The sequence below is a fragment of the Xenopus tropicalis genome, chromosome 4 (assembly GCF_000004195.4).
Source record: "Xenopus tropicalis strain Nigerian chromosome 4, UCB_Xtro_10.0, whole genome shotgun sequence".
Classification (NCBI taxonomy): domain Eukaryota; kingdom Metazoa; phylum Chordata; class Amphibia; order Anura; family Pipidae; genus Xenopus; species Xenopus tropicalis.
Genome location: NC_030680.2, coordinates 47472286 through 47495870, shown reverse-complemented (window position 1 = coordinate 47495870; position 23585 = coordinate 47472286). Strand labels below are relative to the sequence as shown.

Sequence of the window (23585 nt, the reverse complement as noted above, 5' to 3'; positions counted from 1 at the left end):
CTTTATGCACACTGGTACAGTTATAATTATGTTTCAGGATAGGTTAGCCTTTGCTAACTTGCTCTTTAGTCAGGAATCAAACACACACTTAGTGGGATGTCTTGAAAAGAATGTAAAGTGAGGCATTGCTGAAAATGGTATTATTTTGTTCTCTAAATAACTTGAATTCAGTTTGCTGCTGTTTATCCTTAGTATGTAAGAGAGCTGATAAATATATGTGATAGAACTATTATTTTATAATAATTCAGGAACTCTGCAGTGATTGATGTTACATACTTATCACTGAATAGGATCTAAATCTATAAACCCCACTGTTATTTTGTAGCTGCCATAGTTTACCCATGGGAATGAGATTACAAATATTATCTTTGTCTAGCAATTTATCATAAGATATATTGCTCAGCCCCTACCACTCCATCAGTTCAGCCTTGCAGACAGTTTATGTTCTATTCTAGTTGGTTAAATGGCTATTTTAGAGAAAATATTGATGCTAGGGGAGATACGCTTTTCATTTAAAGTAACTGATTTCAGGTTTTAGTAACAACCGCCCACTGTACCCTAGTAATATTTTCATCCAATCTATTGATGTCATAGTTGCTGACCCAACTATTAAATGTGGTGACTAAGGAGGAAGCAGAAACTGGGCACAGACAGCCTTCAGTGTAGGAGATCAAACGGAAATGAGGGACATTTCAGTAAGTAACTAGGACTGCGAGTTGAGCTGTTAAAAAAGGGACATTGTTTTGGATGGGGGGGGGGGGCAAGAAATGTAATAGGGGCACGTGTGCTGCAGCAAATTATTAGGCCATACCTACTTTTTTTTACTAAGCCATACCCACACTGTAGAGTATAGCCAAAAGATTTAAAATTAAATTCTAAACCCACTTGCAGGCTCTCACTGGACAATGACATGTTTACACAGGGATCCCCAACCTTTTGTACTTGTGAGCCACACTCTGCTCAAGCATGGGAAAAGTTCTTTGGGGATGCCAAATAAGAACTGTGATTGGATATTTGGTAGCCCAATGTGTGCAGGAGGCTCTGCTTTCAGTAAAACTGTGTCTTTGTACTTCCAAAACTTGCCTCCAAGCCAGACTTACAACGTCAAAGAGGGTTGTAAGCAACATGTTGCTCATGAACCACAGGTTGGGGATCACTGAACGTGTCGAAGTAACATACTGGGTGCGGGTCCTATGATGGCTGGGGAGACGGGTGTCAACAAGGCCTAAAAAACACTCCTGTATGGGGCCATGAATCATAATGCAGAAACAGTGGTGTTTTGCTTGCTGGGTTCTCTGTCTTGGTGAAATGACAAGTCCAATGGCAAAGCCCATCCCCAGATGGCAGGATGAAATCAGCGTGGAGCCTGAAATTATAGCCTCAGAAACACTAAAACACTGAGAACAAGGTTTTTCTTGGTCTGCTTGCTGTGTGGGCTGCTTTCTATGCAACTGAGAGAGAGAGAACAGTGTAAGTCAGTGCAGAGGTATCCAAATGGAAACTACTGACAGCTCTTTGCTTTTTCTGCTGAATGCTTAAGTTATGCACTTCACCCTCTTTCTCTTTTGGCTGTGCAGAAAAAAAAAGTTATGCAGGAGAGGGACCAGGTGCAATCCAGCTCTGATTGCACTGGTCTTGGGGATATTTAAAGGCTTAGACCAGTACACTAGGACCTTTCCCTGGGACCTAGGCCAAAAACAAGGACCAATGTCTGGTAAACAGGGATGGTTGGTCTGACTACTGTACAGGCTTTTTTCTAGCACAACTGGCTAGAGAGAAAGAACAGTTTTATTGCATAGCTTACATTCAGCATTTAGAGGTGCTCATTTACTAACCCCTTGTGTCTGGGACCTTGTGTGCTCTGCACCTTTAGCCAAATGATACAATGTGCAACACTGGTGGGTAAATGTTAGGATGGGCTGTAAAAAAGTCTCTTTAGCGCCATATGCCACTTACTTAAATGGGCTTGCATGTCTAAATGGTCTCAAGTTTGGGGGCAAGAATGGGTCACCTATTTGCCTCCACCATCCTGCCTCACAACAACACAGTGCTTCTGAATGTCTCCTGTATTGTATTTGTGAGGGAGCACAGGTCTCTCTGTTCTATTCTGGAGTGCAAAAACCTGAAGTGAAGTGAAGAATGGTGCAAACATGCACAAAATATAGCATTTTATGCCAATTGTTTGCAATTTGCGACCTGTCACAGCTTTGTAAGCATTTCCAAAGACTATTTTGACTCTGTTTATCAACAAACGGCAGGATATTTGTTCCTGCTTGATGAAAACATTCCAAAACATGACAGGATTTTACTAAAAACCCAGCTGTGTGATATTCACCCCCAACAGGATTAGCCAAATGTTCAAAAACCATGTTAAATCTGCAAAGTTAATAAAGAAAAATCAACATGCGTTTAACCTTAAATATTTATAAATCCCCTGCAAAAGGCTGTTTTTGCATTTCTCCAAAATATTTGCCGCTATAACCTGCTTCCGCAATGATCGCTGGCATTTACACGCACATCGCTGCTTAGTCAAACTTCGAAGCGGCGAATATTCTGGCGACAGAAGCAGGTTATAGCGGCGAATATTCTTGCGACAAAATTAACTTTGCAACTATTCTTGCTATAAAATAGTCTACTTTTATGGCGTTAAAGTTAGTGACTATTCATTATTAATGTAAAACAATGTTTTCCCTAATGTAAAACAATGTTTTCCCTAACAGATTCATCCTTAACACCACCTGGCACGAGCAGACGCAGACAATAGTCATCTGCTCCCATTCCAGGTATTTTTGTTAACAAATTTGGTTAGACCTGTGTTTTGTGTTAGACTTGTGCAGTGGCATAATAGTGAATTGTGTCCGTGTATATTGCAGCTGTTTCAATTCCAGAAGTAGAGTGTATTGCTAATAACATAGGTGTGTTATTGGACAAGTGTGTCTTGCTGGGTTAGGTGCAGTCAGTTCATCTTGCACTTTTGAACAGTCAATCTTTTCAACTTGATTTTACCTTTTTGCCTCATTTGGAATGAATCAATGTCCACAAATATTTTGGGCAAAATAAACTTGGTCATGTTTAACAAAAAATGACAATCATTATTGTCCATGAAGTTTGTCTGGCATCATGAACATAATAACAAAAAATTAAATAAAGTCTTTTTTTCTTTTTTCCAAAAGGTGGACGCTCCTCGTCTGTGCTCCACTCCCCACGGATATGTTTAGTGGGGAGGAAAGTGATAGAGGGTCACATGTAGGTGGCAGCGATGTGGCCTTCTTCTCAGATGAGGAGCCGGCCAACATTCCCCAGCAGCAGCAGCTCCCAACCCAGGCCAGAGGAGAGAACGTGGCCCCCCAGGAACCTTAGAAAGATAGGTTCCATAAATCCCTAATTAGGCATCACAAAGCCTTGATGCGCAAAATGGATCTGATGCATGTCGACTTGTGTGTGGCCACTAACACCTAAAATATAGGTCAGGCACGGCAAGCTGCACACGAGTCGGCAATGCTAAGCCTCCAGCAGGCCAGCGAGACACGGAAGGCGCAACATGAGGCTGACATATTGAGCCTCCATCAGGCCAGCGAGGCGAGGAAAGCACAACATGAGGCTGCCATGTTGAACCTGCAAGAAGAACGGGTAGAGCTCAAAAGGCAAAAACTGGCTCTGTTGGCACAACAAAATTTGCTCCTCCAGCAACAAATTGCCGCCCTACAACAACAGGCACAAAAGCCAACAGAGCCAACAAGCCCTACCAGTGGAGCAACTGCAGGTTCGACTAGGCAGCTTCGGAAAAGAAAATAAATCGGACACATTAGGGATTTGTGGAACCTATCTTTTCTTAAGCCTATGTTTTTTTAAACGTTTGATTTGTGTTTTTTGTATTCGTGTTGCGGGTGGAGGAATCACCTGGAAGTGGGTTCCCTGTAAATAAATCTTTTTTTTTGGAGAAGTTGTTTGGTATTTCTTGTGTATGGGATTAAAGATTGTAGGTACTTACAGGAAAAGTAATTGGTAATGACTTCACTCCCTCTGGCATCCACAGGATCTTGTGGATGTATGGGGTCCTCCAGGTCATCGGCCTCAACGCCTGGTAAGCCATGCCGGTTCGCCAGATTGTGCAGTACAGCACACGCAGCCACAATGTTGGAAACTTTGGAGGGGCTGTACATAAGGCTGCCTCCTGATTTATCCAGGCAGCAGAACTGGCTTTGTTAAACGCACACTCGGTGAATCAGTGTGATGAGCCACTAAGAGCACGGGTAGCCAGCATCTCCTGAAATAAAATAAGATGGAATAAGATGCTGCAAAATGGTAAAGTGCAGACTGCCTTAAGATGTAAGGATCGTGAGAGGAGCCGGGGAACCCAGACACGATGCTCATGATGTTCATACGTGCATCGCACACCACTTCCACGTTGAGGGAGTGGTAACCCTTCCTGTTTCTAAATATGTGCTCCCTGTCTTGGGGGGGTTTAACGCCACATGTGTGCAATCAATTGCACTCAACACATTGGGGATGCCACTTACCCCATAAAAATGCCTTTTTACGGCGTTCCACTTGTTCCGATGTTGGGGGAACAAGATGAAATTCCCGGACACCGAGCGGATGGCGTCCAGGACCTGGCCAAGGCACCGTGAAAAGGTAGACTGTGACACCCCCCCCCCCCCGTAAACCCCCCCGACCCTCTGGAAACTGCCAGTGGCCAAAAAGTGCAGGGAGCACAGCAGTTTGACCATCCCGGGGACAGCACGGCTCAAGCAGCTGATACAGTCTGGATATTGCTGCCCTATTGAGCCTGTATCGCCTGACCACTTCATCCTCGCTTAAGCCCTCTAATGTGGCCCTTTCCCTAAGAAAACGAGGCCGCATAACTCGGGAAGGCTGGGGGTCTTGACGTTCCTCCTCCTTGTCAAGCAGAAACCCCATAGCATACGCCATTTTCGTTTTTCAAGTCAAAATTGAAAAATGTGCTCTGCCCAACACCTCCCCCAATCAGGCGCTAAAATACGCATTTAACGCTTTAGGTGCTTTTGTGAATCATGCGTTTGTATACTTTTCATTCACTAATTACCGCATTGCATTAAAATTACCGCATGTGGTTGCGTGTGACAACACACGCAGTAATGCTGTCGCGTATCACGAGTTAATTTTCGCATTTGTTTAACGCAAAAAAGCATGCGATAAAAATTAATGCACTTTAGTGAATCAGCCCCATTGTCTGATACCAGGTACAACTCTTCCTATTGTACAATTTCCTCATGCTCCCATATGGAGCCAAAAGTACCGTATATACTCGAATATAAGCCGAGTTTTTGAGCACTAAAAATGTGCTCAAAAAGTAAACCTCGGCTTATACTCGAGTATATGGTATGATGTGCCCGATGTGCCCCCCCCCCTGCGCCCGCGCTCTCCCTATGCCAGCTTCCCAGAACGCCATCCTAACTGTGCGCTCTTCTCCTGTGTGCATGCTCTTCTCCTGTGCACGCTTCTGATCTTGCTTGGCGCCGCAGTTGCGCCAGTGACGTCACGCGCCCCCTTCAGTTACTCATGGCCTCATCTTAGACCTTGTAAGATCAGGCCATGAGTAACTGAAGGGGGCACGTGACGTCACGTCACTGGCGCGACCGCGGCGCCAAGCAGATCAGAAGCGTGCACAGGAGAAGAGCGCACACACAGGAGAAGAGCGCACAGTTAGGATGGCGTTCTGGGAAGCTGGCATAGGGAGAGCGCGGGCGCAGGTACGCACGGACACAAGTCCATCGGGGGCGCCAAGTAATAGCCTGCAGTATATCCAAACTGAACTGCAAGACAGAACATTTACAAACTTGGGGGATTGTGTGGTAAAGACACTGGTCTGTATTAGTCTGACTATTTTATACTTCCTTCAAAGACTGGTCCTAGAACTGAGGTGGATTTTACTTCATGGCTGCCACCACATCATAAATAACTCTTGTAGTTTTTAGAACTATGTACAGAGCCTAAAGGGTATGCAATTAATCCTAAACGATTTTGCTATGTAGGAGTCAGGGGAAACTTTATCTTTGAATTTTAGATTGATGGTTTCTGGTTAATAAAAAATTATTTTGTTTCACAGACACTTGTAATCCATGCATTTATAGTATCAAACTGGAAAGGGCTATTGTCATTGCTGTTTTTATTACCTTAGGCATTGGTAGAACATCACAGATTACCAATGGCTGCACCAACTCCTGTACTAGTTCTGCTAATCTTAAATGTGCTTTTCTTGGTAATCAATATAGACTTTGGAATCCCATGATACTAGTGGAAGGCCAGCCTGACCCTCAGCTGCTGTTTATACACAATCATAACTGAGCAAATGACTTTCTTAATGAAACTGTGCATTTGGTTTTGGCTATAATAAATAAATCTTTTTGGGATACTCAATTAAACCAAAGTGTGAGCACACTTTGTGTGCTGGCTCGCTCGCACCAGCCCTACTGGTGACACCCTAGGCTTATACTCGAGTCAATAGGTTTTTCCAGTTTTCTTAGGTAAAATTAGGTACCTCGGCTTATATTCGGATCGGCTTATACTCAAGTATATACGTAAGCTCTTTTTCAACAAATATAGTATAGTCCTTGTCTGAGTACTCTAGGAATGATCGTACGGTGATTTCCTAACCCATCTGAAACCATCTCATGTTATCTGCCACCTTAGACTCACAGCTCCCATCTTCATCCTTTTCTTTGTTGGGGCAGGAACACCAGGTGCACAAGAAGCATTCATTTTTCCACCCCAACAAAAATCTTTACAATTACCATGCATCTTATCACATTTCTTCCCCGTATAACTCATGTAGAAATTCAGCATTTTTACAATCAGTGTTACCTACATGAATCTTAGGTAAGTACACTATGGGGCACATTCATTAAAGTACGATTGAATCCGAAAACAAAAAAATCGTGTTCGTTCTGTGCGTACTTTTTGCAACTTCTTCGTTAATTTGCGTGACTTTTTCATCCCTTGCAATAATTTGCGCAACAATTGGTGCAACAAAATCGTATTTGCCGTGCAGAGTACGAAAGTTTCGGATTCGTTAAAGTTTTGTTATCGTGACCTTCCTTGGGTCAGGTTGGAGCTGCAGAGTGCCATTGAGTCCTATGAGAGGCTTCAAAAAACATGCACAGAAGGATCAAAGTCAGAAAGGTTTTCCTGCCATTTACGATCGCTCAGATACAAAAATGTTGTGACTTTCGGATCGCCAATACAATAGTATTGTGACTATTACGATTTTTTCATAAGCATTTGTGACATTTTTGATCATCAGAAATTATTGTATCTAATCTGAATTTTACCCATTTCGGGATTCGAACTAGTACTTTGATGAATCTGTGTGATTAGCAAACATGGGTCCTACGCATATGGTGGGTGTGTCAAGTAACTCTGTTATCTCCAAGTATGTTCCCTGATCACTGATTTGTGTCTATTGTGACATTGTGACTTCATAACCATAATCTGTAAGGAGGGGGGGGTGTTAGTGCTGGGACAAGTTAAGGCCCTGTCACTGGAGATAGCACTCTGCTCTGAGATGGCTCTCAGCAGGTGCTGGAGATACCTCCTTACAGTGCGAGGCATGGATCCAGTTCGACTTCCCTTCCACTTTAACTGAGGTGGCAGTGGTAAGCAAAACCTGAAATAGTCCGTCGTATCTAGGCTCAAGGTGTCATCTCACAAATCTCTTTATCACCATCAAATCTCCTGATTGGAGAAAGTGAGCTCTGAAAACAGTCTCTGGATCTGGTAAGGAAGAGAACACTTTTCCATGCAGGTTAGTTAACTGCTTATGCAATTGCTTAACATAATCAGTAAGAGAAGCATGCTCTCCCTGCAAAGAACAATCCAGTATTTGATGGTCTGCCAAAAAGCACCTCAAAGGAAGATAACGGATACGGATCCCTAGGGGTATGTCTCATAGATGATAATGATGATAATGCAAAGCTTGTACCTAAGTTAGCTTTGTCTGTTATTAGTGCTGTGGCTTTTGTTACTGGCCACGCTTCAATGCACCCAGAAAACCTGTCTATTCAAACCAATACATATTCAGATGTGTTAGATTATATTCAGTTACCTAAATGTATCTGTAATCTCTAAAACAGAGTGGTTTAACCAGGTGTTTTCAAAGGTGTCTTTTCTGTCTTACCCGTGTTGTGCTTAGTGCAGATCATACATTTTCTACAAAAGTCTGTAGCGTGTTGCACAAATCCAGGAGCAAACCATAATCTGTTTACCATAGATATCATTCCCCCTTTGAAAACATGAGATGGGAGATGCGTAGTGTAGCAAAGGAAATAAAACGGAAGGAGCACACAAACAACCATCCTCATGTTTCCAAATATCACCTTCTACCTCATAGCCTTTGGAGGTCCATTTAGTATGGACTTGTGCACCAGTCCAGCCTGCTTTTGAAGGTTTAAAGAATGGCTAAAGTGACTGGTGTATGTGGGCTGTCAGTTGGTGTCACTATTAGGACCATAAAGACAGCCTGCTTATTAGTAGCTTTGTCTGCCCTATCCTTCACTGCATTAATATGTTATTTCCATTTTGATGTGCCTATAGCCTTTTTTAGTAATTCTTTAAAGTGATAGTGACACCTTTAATTTTGTGAATCAATATTTTCTTTGATAGCAATAATAACGGTTATCCACAAAATCACTGACAAACCTACCAGATACAATATAATAAATATACCCATACATACACATACACTTTTCCCTTTATTTGGGCATTTATAGTACCCTCCACCAACTGAGGGTTAGAGTTTATCCCAGTTAGTCTGTAAGCCTGGGGAAAGGGCACAGAAGACACTGGATTAAACCCACCCTCAAGGATAAGTTGGGGATTTCTGGGGACTGAGGGGAATCCCAGATGACACTGACTGTCCTTGTATGAGTGGTATTCTGTGCCCATATGGGTGCTAGTTTGACTGATGAATTACATCTGTGTCTCAGGACGGGGAAGTGTGTGCATGTTTGGGAGTAACCTTTGTGTCACCCGGTAGGGTGTTACTAGTTAATAAATATAAAAATCACATAATTCTGGAAATTCTTATATAGAGGGTAACCCACTTGAGAGCATCACGTGGGATAGCCATATCGGTCTGTCTAGTCAACTTAGATCACTTCTTCTTCTTCCACTTAGATACCCACTTGCCATATTTCTTACTCATCACTGCCACAGTGGACAGTGGGATCATTCAACACTGCCTTAGGGAGCAGTGGAATACCAGGAGCTCCTCTTTCTTCTCTGATTACAGATCAGAGGTATCACCAGTCGGAGTATGGCAGCCCCTCATTTTCGGTAAAGTGTTCCCCAATGGAACTGGGCTTGGAGACGCTCGCGCTCTCCCCTTTACAGGAAAGAATCTAAGTAGTGGGGTTTAGGTGGCTAAAATTTGCAGACACAATAACCCCTCTTTTGATCAAACAGATAGATGCAACCAAATCCCATAAGAAGTACTAGAACTGATTTCAATGTGAATAGCCAATGACTGCAATAATCCTTACTAGTGTCATTAAACAGTGAATCCTTATTAATATTGTTATACAGTGAGAAGTTAGTTATAAAACATTTATCCCGTAGAGAGAGAGAGAGAGAGAGAGAGAGAGAGAGAGAGAGCTCTTATCACTATTAAACAAATCTGAACATGAACAGCTGTCAAACTAAACTCACAAGGGTTAGGCACAGACTAAAACAGAGACATACAAAACAACTTACAGCTGGCCTAAGGTTCTTAGAACAGGCTACTCTTGTAGATACAGAAAAGAGAGAGTATGAAAGAGATAGTGACAGAAGAGACAAATCTTGGTTTCACCTTTGTTGGCACCAAAGGTCTCAGTATCCAATCATCTCCTCCTGTATGGCTGTTCCCCAATTTCCCCACTCCCAGGTTTCGGCACCAAACTGTTAAAGAGAACCTGTTGGATAGGCCAGTTTGATAGTAGATAAGTTTATTCGTATAAAGAGAATATCACAGCAGCATGGTAGCGAGAGCTACACAATTGTCCTATAGTATGCTCTGAAACACTCTTATCAGTAGTTAGCTTTGTTATCTCTAAAAGCAGAACAGGCAGAGGGGCCCAGTTGGCCAACACGCCCATGGGCCCCTTGTCACAAAGCTCAATGACTCATCAAAAAATTAGGTTAACGGCAAACAGAAAACATCTTATACAACACATTTTAAACAAAATGGATTCCAGGTTTTTTTCATCTACACAGTGTTTGCAGATGATGTGTTTGACAGCCTAGTCAGTTCAGTCCAGGATGTGGCATCCTTCCAGCAGGATCTTGACCAACTGGCAATCTGGATGGCTAAGTGGCAGATGAGATTTAATGTGAATAAATGTAAGGTCATGCACCTGGGATGTAAATATATGCAAGACACTTATACCCTTAACGGGACTGCACTAGAGAAATCCATAATGGAGAACGACCTTGGAGTCCTTGTAGATAATAAACTTGGCTGTAGCAAGCAATGCCAGGCAGCATCTGCAAGGGCAAACAATGTTTTGAGTTGTATTAAAAGGGGCATAGATTCAAGGGAGGAGGGTGTTATTCTTCCCCTTTACAGAGTGCTAGTAAGGCCCCATCTAGAATATGCTGTTACGTTTTGGTCTCCAGTGCTCAAACGGGACATTATTGAATTAGAGAGGGTCCAGAGAAGGGCAACTAAGCTGGTAAAGGGTATGGAAAGTCTCAGTTATGAAGAAAGACTGGCCAAGAAAGGTTTGTTTACACTGGAGAAGGGGCGCTTAAGGGCTCTGGCACACGGGGAGATTAGTCACCCGCGGCAAAACTCCCTGTTCGCGGGCGACTAATCTCCCCGAGTTGCCTACCCCTGCCATCCCACCGGCGTGTTAAAGGAACAGTAACACCAAAAAATCAAAGTGTATAAAAGGAACTACAGTATAATGTACTGTTGCCCTGCACTGGTGCAACTGGTGTATTTGCTTTAGAAACATTACTATAGTTTATATAAACAAAGCTGCTGTGTAGCCATGGGGGCAGCCATTTAAAAGAGAAAAGGCACAGGTTACATAGCAGATAACAGATAAGTTCTGTACAATACAATGGTGTTTTATCTGTTATCTGCTATGTAACCTGTGCCTTTTCTCCTTTTTCCAGCTTGAATGGCTGCCCCCGTGGCTACACAGCAGCTTTTTATATAAACTATAGAAGTGTTTCTGAAGCAAATGTGCAAATTTTACCAGTGCAGGGCAACAGTGCATTGTATTATGATTACTTAAAAACAATTTTATTTTTTGGTGTTACTGTTCCTTTAAATAGAAAGTTAAATCTTTCTATTTAACACTTGCTCATCTGCTTTTCTCCTCAATCTGGTTTTCCTTTTGGCTTATTGTCTTTCTTTCCTGCTTTCTTTACTTGTATGTAATGCAAGGCTTACTAACAGGCTGGTGGCTGACTGAATCAACTGCTTTTTCAATTCAACAAAAAAAAGGGATAAGTATTTTTTATTAACTTTATTCAGAATCATTGTGTTTTCTAACTGTTGGGTTTAAATTTTTTCAAAAGTATTTGCTCTTTTTGGTGCCAATTTACAAAGTTTGGTTAACTATAAGGCTTACAGCAGGTTTGCCAGAGTTACATTCCTTTGTAATTACCCTCAGTTTGAGGGGGTGGGGTTTGATTAGTTGACCTTAACAGACTGTATAAATAGAACCACTGGCACTCCAGTGGAGCTTGCTCTGGTGGTAGGTGCTCTATAAGTGATTGCTCTTTAAGTGGGGGCTCTGTAAGTGGAGTTATAATCACAGGAGTTAGTGGGTGCTCTGTAAGTGGAGTTATAATCACAGGAGTTAGTGGGTGCTCTGTAAGTGGAGTTATAATCACAGGAGTTAGTGGGTGCTCTGTAAGTGGAGTTATAATCACAGGAGTTACAAACTAAAGGAGTTAAAACAAGGTAAAAAAAAAAAAAAAATTTGTGTTTATTTTAAAGCCTTTTTCACCAATTTTTGTTTAACTGTTTCTGTAACTGGGAGAATGAGTGGCAGCAACATTGAAGGTATGACACAGTGCACAGCCTGCCGCATGTATGCAGTTGTGGAACAACAGTTCCAAAGTGCATACATCTGTTGTGTATGTGAGCGAATTGCCACTTTAGAGGCTCGCGTTAGAGCTCTAGAGGAACAAGTTGCAACACTGCGTTCTATTGACAATCTTGAAAGAAGTCTCTTGCTAACTGAACAAGAACTAGCGGGGTCAGATAGTATGGGGGGAGGGGAGCAAGGAAAGGATGATAGGGCAGTAAGCTGGGTGACAGTTAGAAAATCGAGTGTGGGGAAAAGGAAAAGGGAGGCTGCTCCAGGGTTTGCGCATCCCAACAGATTTGCCAGATTGTGTGAAGAAGATGGGAGTGTGAACTCTGGACTGGTGGTTCTAGATGAGGCTGAACAGCCGGGAGACCAGTTTCTCTAGTAGTGGTGGGGAGGAGAGCAGAGCTAGGCCTAAACAGATGGTGGTTATAGGGGATTCGATCATTAGGAAAGTGGACAGGGTAATCTGTCGAGCGGATCGCTTCAACCGGACAGTTTGCTGTCTTCCTGGTGCCAGGGTTCGGCATGTGGTTGATCGGGTCGACACATTATTGGGAGGGGCTGGGCATGACCCGGCTGTCTTGGTACATATCGGTACGAACGACAAAATGAACGGTAGGTGGGGGACCTTAAAGAGTGAGTTCAGGGATCTAGGCTCTAAAATTAAGCAAAGGTCCTCCAATGTAATTTTTTCGGAAATTTTGCCGGTGCCGCGTGCTAGTTTAGGGAGACAGCGGGAGCTTGGGGAGCTAAATGCGTGGCTAAAGTCTTGGTGTAGGAAGGAAGGGTTTGGGTTCCTAGAGCACTGGGCTGACTTTTCTTTGGGGTACAATCTATACAGCCCTGACGGATTGCACCTCAATGGAAGGGGGTCTACTGTGCTAGGGGAGAGAATGGTTAAGAGGCTGGAGGAGTGTTTAAACTAGACAAAGGGGGGGTTGGTAAGCTAGATTCTTATGGGAGAGCTAGTGTAGATGGGGCAGTGGGACCAGTAAAGGGTTGTGGGGGAGGAGTGAGGGGGGCATGTAGTTTATCAGATAAGGAGCTTCCATTGTTACAAGGGAAACAGACTAATTTTCACCTTAGCTCTAACTGTCCTTTAGCTAATGTAAGCATCAGAGGAAGAAGTTGTAATCTCCGCTGCATGCTGGCTAATGCGCATAGCTTGTCGGGTAAAATAGGGGAGCTGCAGGCTATTGCATGTATTGATAATTATGATTTAATTGGTATCACCGAGACCTGGTGGGATGAAAAATGCGACTGGGCTGTGAATTTAAATGGGTATACGCTTTTTAGGAGGGACAGAGGGATTAAAAAGGGTGGAGGGGTTTGTCTTTATGTAAAGTCAGATTTAAAGCCATGTAATAAAGACATTACCAATGAAAACGTTGAATCTCTTTGGGTAGAAATTTCAGTAGGGCTGAAGGTCACAAAGAAAATGATCATTGGTGTATGCTATAAACCACCCCGTATAGATGAGGGGGATGAGTCCCAGCTACTTTTGCAAATGGAGGAGGCTTCAAAATTGGGTCAAGTTGTTATTATGGGGGACTTTAATTATCCGGACATTGACTGGAGTAATGGGGTGGCTAAGTCAGAAAAAGCTAGTAGGTTTGTAAATATGCTAAATGACAACTTTTTATTTCAGGTGGTTCAAGAACCTACTCGGAGTGAGTCTATTTTGGACCTGGTAATATCTAATAATACTGAACTTATCTCTAACATTTGTGTGGGTGAGCATTTGGGGAACAGTGATCACAACATGGTCTCCTTTGAGATAATGCTACAGAGACAGCTCTATAAGGGAGTAACTAAAACGCTCAATTTTAGACGTGCAGACTTTGCCAGTTTAAGGGCATCTCTGCAATGTGTCAACTGGGAAAGGCTTTTCATGGGGTTAGACACAGAAGGAAAATGGAACATCTTTAAAACATTGCTTTGCAAGTATACACAACAGTATATTCCCCTTGTAAGCAAGGAGAGGCATCGCAAAGCAAAACCTTTATGGCTGAATAAAAGAGTTAGGGTCGAGGTTGGTAATAAAAAACGTGCTTTTAAAGCATTCAAGTTAGCTGGGACAGCGGAAACTTTCATCAGGTACAAGGAAGCAAATAAAGCATGCAAAAAAGCTATCAGGCAAGCTAAAATAGAGATGGAAAGGGATATTGCAGCTAGGAGTAAAAAGAATCCAAAATTATTTTTTAATTATGTGAATAGTAAAAAAATGAAGCAAGAAGGGGTGGGAACTTTATTATCACGGAGGGTACGTTGGTTGATGAGAACGGGGAAAAAGCAGAAATTTTGAACTCTTATTTTTCATCTGTCTATACATCTGAGGAGCCAGATAATGAAGGCTTCCCTTTTAATATACCCAGTGCTAGTAATTTAGCTACTGACGCGTGGGTCACTCAGGAGGAAATTCAAAAGAGACTTGAACATGTAAAGGTAAACAAAGGTCCAGGACCGGATGGGATTCATCCCAGGGTATTAAATGAGCTGAGCGCTGTGATTGCCAAGCCTCTTCACATAATTTTTCAGGATTCGTTGAGGTTTGGCATGGTGCCGAGAGACTGGCGGATTGCTAATGTGGTGCCGTTATTTAAAAAGGGATCTCGTTCTCAGCCTGAAAACTATAGGCCTGTTAGTCTGACATCAGTAGTAGGAAAGCTTCTGGAAGGGGTAATAAGGGATAGGATAGTTGAATACATTGCAGTTCACAATACTATTAGTTTGTGCCAGCATGGTTTTATGCTTAACAGATCTTGCCAGACTAATTTAGTTGCCTTTTATGAGGAGGTGAGCAGGAACCTTGATGCTGGAATGGCAGTTGATGTCATCTACTTAGATTTTGCTAAAGCGTTTGATACAGTACCTCACAGAAGGTTAATGATCAAATTGAGGAATATTGGCCCAGAACATAATATTTGTAATTGGATAGAGAACTGGCTGAAGGATAGAGTACAAAGAGTGGTGGTAAATGGAACATTTTCTAATTGGGCCAGTGTGGTTAGTGGAGTACCGCAGGTCCTTTGCTTTTTAACTTGTTTATTAATGACCTGGAGGTGGGCATAGAGAGTACTGTTTCTATTTTTGCTGATGACACTAAATTGTGCAAAACTATAAGTTCCATGCAGGATGCTGCCGCTTTGCAGAGCGATTTGACAAAATTGGAAAACTGGGCAGCAAACTGGAAAATGAGGTTTAATGTTGACAAGTGCAAAGTTATGCACTTTGGTAGAAATAATATAAACGCAAACTATCTACTGAATGGTAGTGTGTTGGGGGCATCCTTAATGGAGAAGGATCTAGGGGTTTTTGTAGATCACAAGTTGTCCAATTCCAGGCAGTGTCATTCTGTGGCTACTACAGCAAATAAAGTGCTGTCTTGTATAAAAAAGGGCATTGACTCAAGGGATGAGAACATATTTTTGCCTCTTTATAGGTCCCTGGTAAGGCCTCACCTTGAGTATGCAGTGCAGTTTTGGGCTCCAGTCCTTAAGAAGGATATTAATGAGCTGGAGAGAGTGCAGAGACGTGCAACTAAAGGGGATGGAAGATTTAAGCTATGAGGTTAGACTGTCGAGGTTGGGGTTGTTTTCTCTGGAAAAGAGGCGCTTGCGAGGGGACATGATTACTCTGTACAAGTACATTAGAGGGGATTATAGGCAGTTGGGGGATGTTCTTTTTTCCCATAAAAACAATCAGCGCACCAGAGGTCACCCCTATAGATTAGAGGAACAGAGCTTCCATTTACATAGTTACATAGTTACATAGTTACATAGTTACATAGGGTTGAAAAAAAGACCATTGTCCATCAAGTTCAACCCATCCGAGTAAACCCAGCACACAACCTATACTAACCAATCTATACACTCACATACATAAACTATATATATACAACCAGTAATACTAACTGTAGATATTAGTATCACAATAGCCTTGGATATTCTGCTTGTTCAAAAACTCATCCAGGCCCCTCTTAAAGGCATTAACAGAGTCTGCCATTACCACATCACTAGGAAGGGCATTCCACAGCCTCACTGCCCTCACCGTGAAAAACCACCTACGCTGCTTCAAATGGAAGCTCTGTTCCTCTAATCTATAGGGGTGACCTCTGGTGCGCTGATTGTTTTTATGGGAAAAAAGAACATCCCCCAACTGCCTATAATCCCCTCTAATGTACTTGTACAGAGTAATCATGTCCCCTCGCAAGCGCCTCTTTTCCAGAGAAAACAACCCCAACCTCGACAGTCTAACCTCATAGCTTAAACCTTCCATCCCCTTTACCAGTTTAGTTGCACGTCTCTGCACTCTCTCCAGCTCATTAATATCCTTCTTAAGGACTGGAGCCCAAAACTGCACTGCATACTCAAGGTGAGGCCTTACCAGGGACCTATAAAGCGGCAAAAATATGTTCTCATCCCTTGAGTCAATGCCCTTTTTTATACAAGACAGCACTTTATTTGCTGTAGTAGCCACAGAATGACACTGCCTGGAATTAGACAACTTGTGATCTACAAAAACAGCGTAGGTGGTTTTTCACGGTGAGGGCAGTGAGGCTGTGGAATGCCCTTCCTAGTGATGTTGTAATGGCAGACTCTGTTAATGCCTTTAAGAGGGGCCTGGATGAGTTTTTGAACAAGCAGAATATCCAAGGCTATTGTGATACTAATATCTACAGTTAGTATTACTGGTTGTATATATATAGTTTATGTATGTGAGTGTATAGATTGGTTAGTATAGGTTGTGTGCTGGGTTTACTCGGATGGGTTGAACTTGATGGACAATGGTCTTTTTTCAACCCTATGTAACTATGTAATGTATGTATCACATGCCTATTATGTGCGCAACTTATGTCCTAAAAGCTGTGGAGTACAACAACAAATTAGGACTAGTGATGAGTGAATTTTTTTTCCAGGCATGGATTCACAGTGAATTTCCGCATTTCGCCATTGGCGAATTGTTTTGCAAACTTCTGTGAAAATTTGCTGTGGAAAAACTTGTTGCGGATTTTTTTGTCATGTCAAATTGACCACGGTTGTGTAAAAAAGGGCACGCAAAAAAGTGCGGGCGGCAAAAAAATAGATGCACCGACAAATGCGTTTCGCAAATTTTCTTGCCGTTTCGCAAATTTTAGGTCAAAGCAAAATAGGACAGATTCGCTCATCACTAATTAGGACAGTGACTGCGTGACTGGTGTTGCTGGCGTCTTTGATTCAGACAGGAATGTCGGCACAGGTAGGTGTAATGACATTAATACAAGTGTATTTTCTCTTGCAGTTAAGCTTAATATTAATGGAATACAATGTTTTGTAAAAAAGATTCATCCTTGCCACCACCTGGCAGAAGCAAAGGCAAACAAACCTCAGTTCCCATTGTAGGGAGTGTGGGGGGTCATAAGATTATATCTCATATTTTACTGTAGGTATTGTGTAACAGAAGGAGAACACTACACAACTGTGCAAACAGTTGTGTCATTGTATTGCAAATAGCTTACAACTTACATTGTCAGGGGGGGTTGCATGCATTTGTTTATGTGTTAACAACAGTATAAAACATCAAAGCCACCTTTTGTGGAGGAGTGATTTTCCCACGGAAAAGGTGGATAAGAGAGCCTGAATATTTGGACTTGGAGTCAGGATTGCGGGACAGCCTTGTAACATCTTATGCTGGTTCCCTATGCTTTGATTTTATGTAACTGTACATATGTTGTATATTGTTCATTTAACAAGGAATAAATATACTTATTTTTCTATAAATACTACGAGCCTAAAGATAATCATCGTACCCCTAGACACACAAGTGAGTCGGCACGTATTAATAATTTTATACTGCTAAACTAGTAAGCAGTACCAGTAACCACTTCCGACACCCATTCCAGGTAATTTTGTTACCTAATTTTGTGGGACATGTGTTTTGTATATTGCAGGTGTTTCAATTACAAAAGTGCAGTGTATTGCTAATAAGATAGGTGTGTTATTGGACAAGTGTGTCTTGCTGGGTTAGGTGCAGTCAATTCATCTTATAATTTTGGACAGTCAATCTTTTCAACTTGATTTTGCCCTTGCACTCTGTATGGCAAAACATTTTACCTTTTTTGCTGATTTGGAATGATTTAATGTCCACAAATAGTTTTTGCAAAATAAACTTTGTCATGTTGGAAAACAAATGCTAAACATTATTGTCCATGCAGTTTTGCAGGCATCATGAACAGAATTCCATACATTGAAATTATTTTTTTTTTTTTCAAAAAGGTGGCCAATGGCACTCTGCAGGACAGTCCTCAACTGAGCTCCACTCTCTGCCCCGAGAGGATTCTGAAATGGAAGCAAGGAGATTTAGTGGGGATGATAGTGACAGACAGTCTGGGGAATGTTTGAGTGATGTACCAATGTTTTCTGAGGATGAGCCCTCCAAAACTCCCCAGCAACACCAAGTCACACACAAGCCCAAACCCACAACATCTCAGGTGCCCCCCCAAAGAGTGGAACCTGAAAAAGATCGCTTCCACAGATCACTGATATGGCACAACAAGTCGTTAATGAAAAAAATGCACACTGTCCATCTCGACTTGTGTGTTGCCACCAAAGCCTAAAATGATAGTCAGGCACGACAAGCCTCATATGAGGCAGATATGTTAAACTTGAAGGTGCATTGTTGGAAAACCAAAATTCACTGGTACAAAAACAAAATTCCCTGGTAGAAAAACAAAATTCCTTGATAGAGAGCATGACACATGCACAAAAGGAAATGAACACAAACTTGATAAGTGTTGTACAAACAAGTAGAGTAATGCCAACATGCTCTACTACTAGAGATAGTAGTAATTGTTCAGCAAGCACTTCTGCAGCTCCCAGTAGACAGCTGCGTAAAAAAATATAAGTGTGCATGTTTTCTAAACTATAGTCTATTGGTCTTAGTGAAGTCGTTTGCACATGGATAGAAAACTGGCTACAGGATCGGGTACAGAAGGTGGTTGTTAATGGTACATTCTCTACTTGGAGTAAGGTTCTCAGTGGGGTCCCTCAGGGTTCTGTAGTGGGTCCACTTTTGTTTAACTTGTTCATAAATGACTTAGGGGTGGGTATTATAAGCAATGTATCAGTGTTTGCAGATGAAACAAAACTCTGCAGAACAGTCAATTCTATCCAGGATGTGGCATCCTTGCAGCAGGATCTTGACCAACTGGCAAACTAGGTGGCTAAGTGGCAGATGAGATTTAATGTGGATAAATGTAAGGTCATGCACCTGGGATGTAAAAATATGCAAGTCACTTATACCCTTAATGGGACTGTACTAGGCAAATCCATAATGGAGAAGGACCTTGGAGTCCTTGTAGATAATAAACTTGGCTTTAGCAAGCAATGCCAGGCAGCAGCTGCAAGGGCAAACAAGGTTTTGAGCTGTATTAAAAGGGGTATAGATTCACAGGAGGAGGGTGTTATTCTTCCCCTTTACAGAGTGCTGGTAAGGCCCCATCTAGAATATGCTGTTATGTTTTGGTCTCCAGTGCTCAAACAAGATATTATTGACTTAGAGAGGGTCCAGAGAAGGCAATTAAGCTGGTAAAGGGTATGGAAAGTCTCAGTTATGAAGAAAGACTGGCCAAGCTGGGTCTGTTTACACTGGAGAAGAGGCGCTTAAGAGGTGATATGATAACTATGTATACAAATATAAGGGAATCATATAATAACCTCTCTAATGTTTTATTTACCAGTAGGTCCTTCCAACGGACACGAGGGCACCCCCTTCGTTTATAAGAAGGGAGGTTCCATTTAAATATTCGTGCTGGCTGACACATTATATAGCTTTAAGAAGGGGCTGGATGGACTCTTAGCAATTGAGGGAATACAGGGTTATGGGAGATAGCTCTTAGTACAAGTTGATCCAGGGACTGGTCCGATTGCCATGTTGGAGTCAGGAAGGAATTTTTACCCCTCTACGTCAAATTAGAGAGGCTTCAGATGGGGTTTTTTGCCTTCCTCTGGATCAACTAGAAGTTAGGCAGGTTATATATAGGCATTATGGTTGAACGTGATGGACGTACGTCTTTTTTCAACCTAACTTACTATGTTACTATCTTTTACTATGTTACTATGTTTTCAATTTTCAAGTTATTTTTTTTTTTTATTTTATGTGGCAAATGTTGTATAAAGCAATAATATTAATACACATTAGTCCTATGTGCTTTGTAAATAAACATTTATTGGGTTGGGGAATCACCAGCTCAAATCAACATCAGCCTTAGTTGCCACTCACTACTGATGTGAGAAATAAAAGAAAGGAGCATTCTTTCGTAAGCGGGCAACTAATTTCACAGTAAATGAAAACATTTTTGTTTGAGAAGTTGTTTGGTGTTTCTTGTTTATGGGATTAAAGATTGTAGGTACTTACAGGAAAAGTAATTGGTAATGATTTCTGCCCATTTTTGTTTCCCTCTGTCATCTGCACCTTGGACAGGATCTTGGGGATGTATGGGGTCGTCCAGGTCCTCAGCCACATTGCCAGGTAATCCATGGTGGTTCAGAAAGTTGAATATATAAACGCTCAGCCTTACTGCTCACACGGCACAATCCGTCAATCCCCAATAGCTCACCGCCTGGCCTTTTGGAATATCACAGAAAAAGAGGAGAGCACCTTAACGCAGGTTAACTGCTTCAGCCTTTATTCAAACCACAGCACATAACATGTTTCGGGCTACAGCCCCTTTCTCAAGTGTAAGTAGTTAACAACAGAGTGAACATTTAAACCCATAGCCCCACCTCCTAAGCATTAATTGGTGCTTAAAAATATCCAGCCAAATTAATTTAAATCACCATATATTTCCTTTTACAAAATATTTATAGAAAAGTCCTAAATGGAAAAAAGTCCATAATTAGAAAAATCTGTATAAATGGTTCTTAGATGATCCATCCTTTTCGAAAAAAATATATTAAAATCAGAATTCACCAATTAAACATACATATACCAGGGTGCCAGGGACTGCACATCACCATGCCTACCAAGTAAGCACCATGTATATCGATCGCTACCCCTCAATTTTGGAGTCACCTCATCCAAGACACACCATCTGAGTTGTGCTACATTATGCTTATGTTCAATGAAATGTCTAGATATTTGTGTGTCAGTTTGTGTATTAGCTTTAAAATTCCTAATATTCCCTTTATGCTCTTGAATTCTTAATTTCACCTCTCTTGTGGTTTGACCCACATAGCCCAAACCACATGGGCATTTCAATAGGTAAACCACATATGAGGAATTACACGTTGCATAGATTTTTAAAGGGATTTCATACCCCTTAGTTGGATGATGTATAACTTTACCTTTCATTATTGAAGAGCAGCAATTACAATTTAGACAAGAGAAAGTACCTATTTTTGGCATACTTTTAAATCTTGATCTCTCTAGTCTAGTGTCAGAACTACATAAAATGTCTTTTATTGTAGAACCCTCGTTTGTAGCAAAACAGAGGAGACTCTTGACATAATTTACCAAAGTGTTTGTCATTTTGTATCTACTGTAATCTGACTAAAAGGTCTGTTGTGTCTTTTAGACATATATTAATTTTTTGTACTTCCTTCTGTAAATAAATGTCAACATATTTAGATAAAGGTTCCAAAACAGAGCCCATGCCAGAGACTATCGGCCTTCCAGGGGGGTTTTGCAGGGTTTTATGTATTTTTGGTAAAAAATATAGAACAGGGACCCATGGATGTGTAGTTGTAAGGAATTCCCTCTCAACATTATCAATTATGGCATTCAACCACGCTTCATTAACCATCATATCAACCTCTTTTTTTATTTTACCTGTGGGGTCATTGGCTATAGGGGCATAATGTCCTGGTACATTAAGTTGTCTAAGGGCCTCCATCACATATTGACTCCTATCAAGTACAACTATCCCTCCCTCCTTATCTGCTTTACGAATTATAATATCGCTGTTATTTTTTAATGTACATAGAGCTTGTCTCTCACTTAACGTTAAGTTCTTCTGGTACCTTACCAAATTATTACCATCCAGTTTTCTTATTTCAGCAATAACAATTTTTCAGTCAGGAATAACTGTGCTAGGTTTCTTAAAAATATTTGTTGAACTAGCATCACTCTTACCCAAAAGCTCAAAATTAACCTGTCTAAACATGATTGTTGAACTAGCACTCACATCATTAAAATGACACATTTTTAAATTAAATTTTCGTATAAATTTTAGAAACTCAATTTCCAAGTCCTCTATACTTGTAAGGTATGTGGGAACAAAACCTAACCCTTTATTTAATACGGACAGTTCAGCTGCAGAAAGTTCATAGGAAGAGATGTTAATAACCAAGTTTTTCCCCTCTGCTAATGTCTGTTTCTCCTGGGGTATTGTTCTCTCCCGATCGGTAGCCTGGGATTGATATGCTGTTTTGGCCTTACTACGCCTTCATCCTCGATGCATGGGGTGCCTAAAAAAAGTGCCCTCTGTGGAATACCAGGTGACTCTTCCTCGCTGCTTGTTGGAGCTACGAGGCTGCGACTCTCACTCCGGTTTCTCCAATAGCGCCGGCGGTTTCCCACACCGATCCTTGGGGATCCTCCTTCGAAGCGCTGACTTTGACAGTCTTTGCGCCAGGTGTACACTCTCTCTTTGGCGTAATCCTCTGAGTACTGGCAAAAGGATGCGCTTGATAAACTGCGACAAAGCATCCTTACACGCAAACTGACGAAGTTTGAGCGCGACTCAAAGGATTACGCCAAAGAGAGAGTGTACACCTGGCGCAAAGGCCGTCAGTGGAAGTGGATGTAATAAGATGCTGCAAACAAATAACTGCTTCCAGTCTCCCTCTGTCAAAACACAGCCCTTTTGCAATAGATGTGACAGTGTAAAACTGATACCTGACACTAGAAGTAGCTGCTTTGACTCTCCCACTGTCAAAAGAGGGCACTTTTGCAATTGCAAAACAAGCTTATGGCAGGCAGGGCCTGGTTTGACAGTGGGAGACAGAAAGCAAATGTGGGCAAGTTGTGCTAGACATTACACAAATACTTACCTAACAGCCACCCATGAGGCATTTGTCTGTTTGGAAAGCATCATAAAGCCCGGACTGCCTTAAAGGAGAATGCAAGTCAAAATTTAAAAAGCATACTGCCCAATAGTCCTCCTATTGTTTAGTAAAAACGCCACACTTTTGGCTCACCTAATCAAATATTTACTCAGTCACACTTACTTCACATTTTCTAGAACAGGCAGCCATCTCTAAAAAGGTATTCTCCCTTCCTTTCCCTCCTTGCTTCATACTGCACGTGTTTCATTTCCTCCGCTCCTCCCCTCTGCCAGATCCGCTTCTGATTGGCTGGTGGGCGGGCATGTGTAGCTCAGAACAGGAGACAGGATCAAGTTACACACATGCTCAGAGAATAGGAAGGCTGCTGCTGGCAGCCTACAGGAAGGACAGAGAGATTTCAGTGATGTCACTGTAGTCTTCACACTGCTGTTAGGCTGCCAGCACCATATCTCAGAGAAGCAAGCAGGCATCTGGG

At 41.8% G+C, this 23585-nt stretch overlaps 1 long non-coding RNA gene across 1 annotated transcript; it reads right to left on the bottom strand.

Moving 5' to 3' along the window:
* Positions 1–18197: 18197 nt before the first annotated feature.
* LOC101731451 lies at positions 18198–23309 on the bottom strand. The gene is made up of 3 exons (XR_001170642.2): positions 23273–23309; positions 20460–20669; positions 18198–18382 (listed from the first exon to the last, which is right to left on the bottom strand). It is a non-coding gene; the product is annotated as an uncharacterized LOC101731451 (long non-coding RNA).
* Positions 23310–23585: the final 276 nt, after the last annotated feature.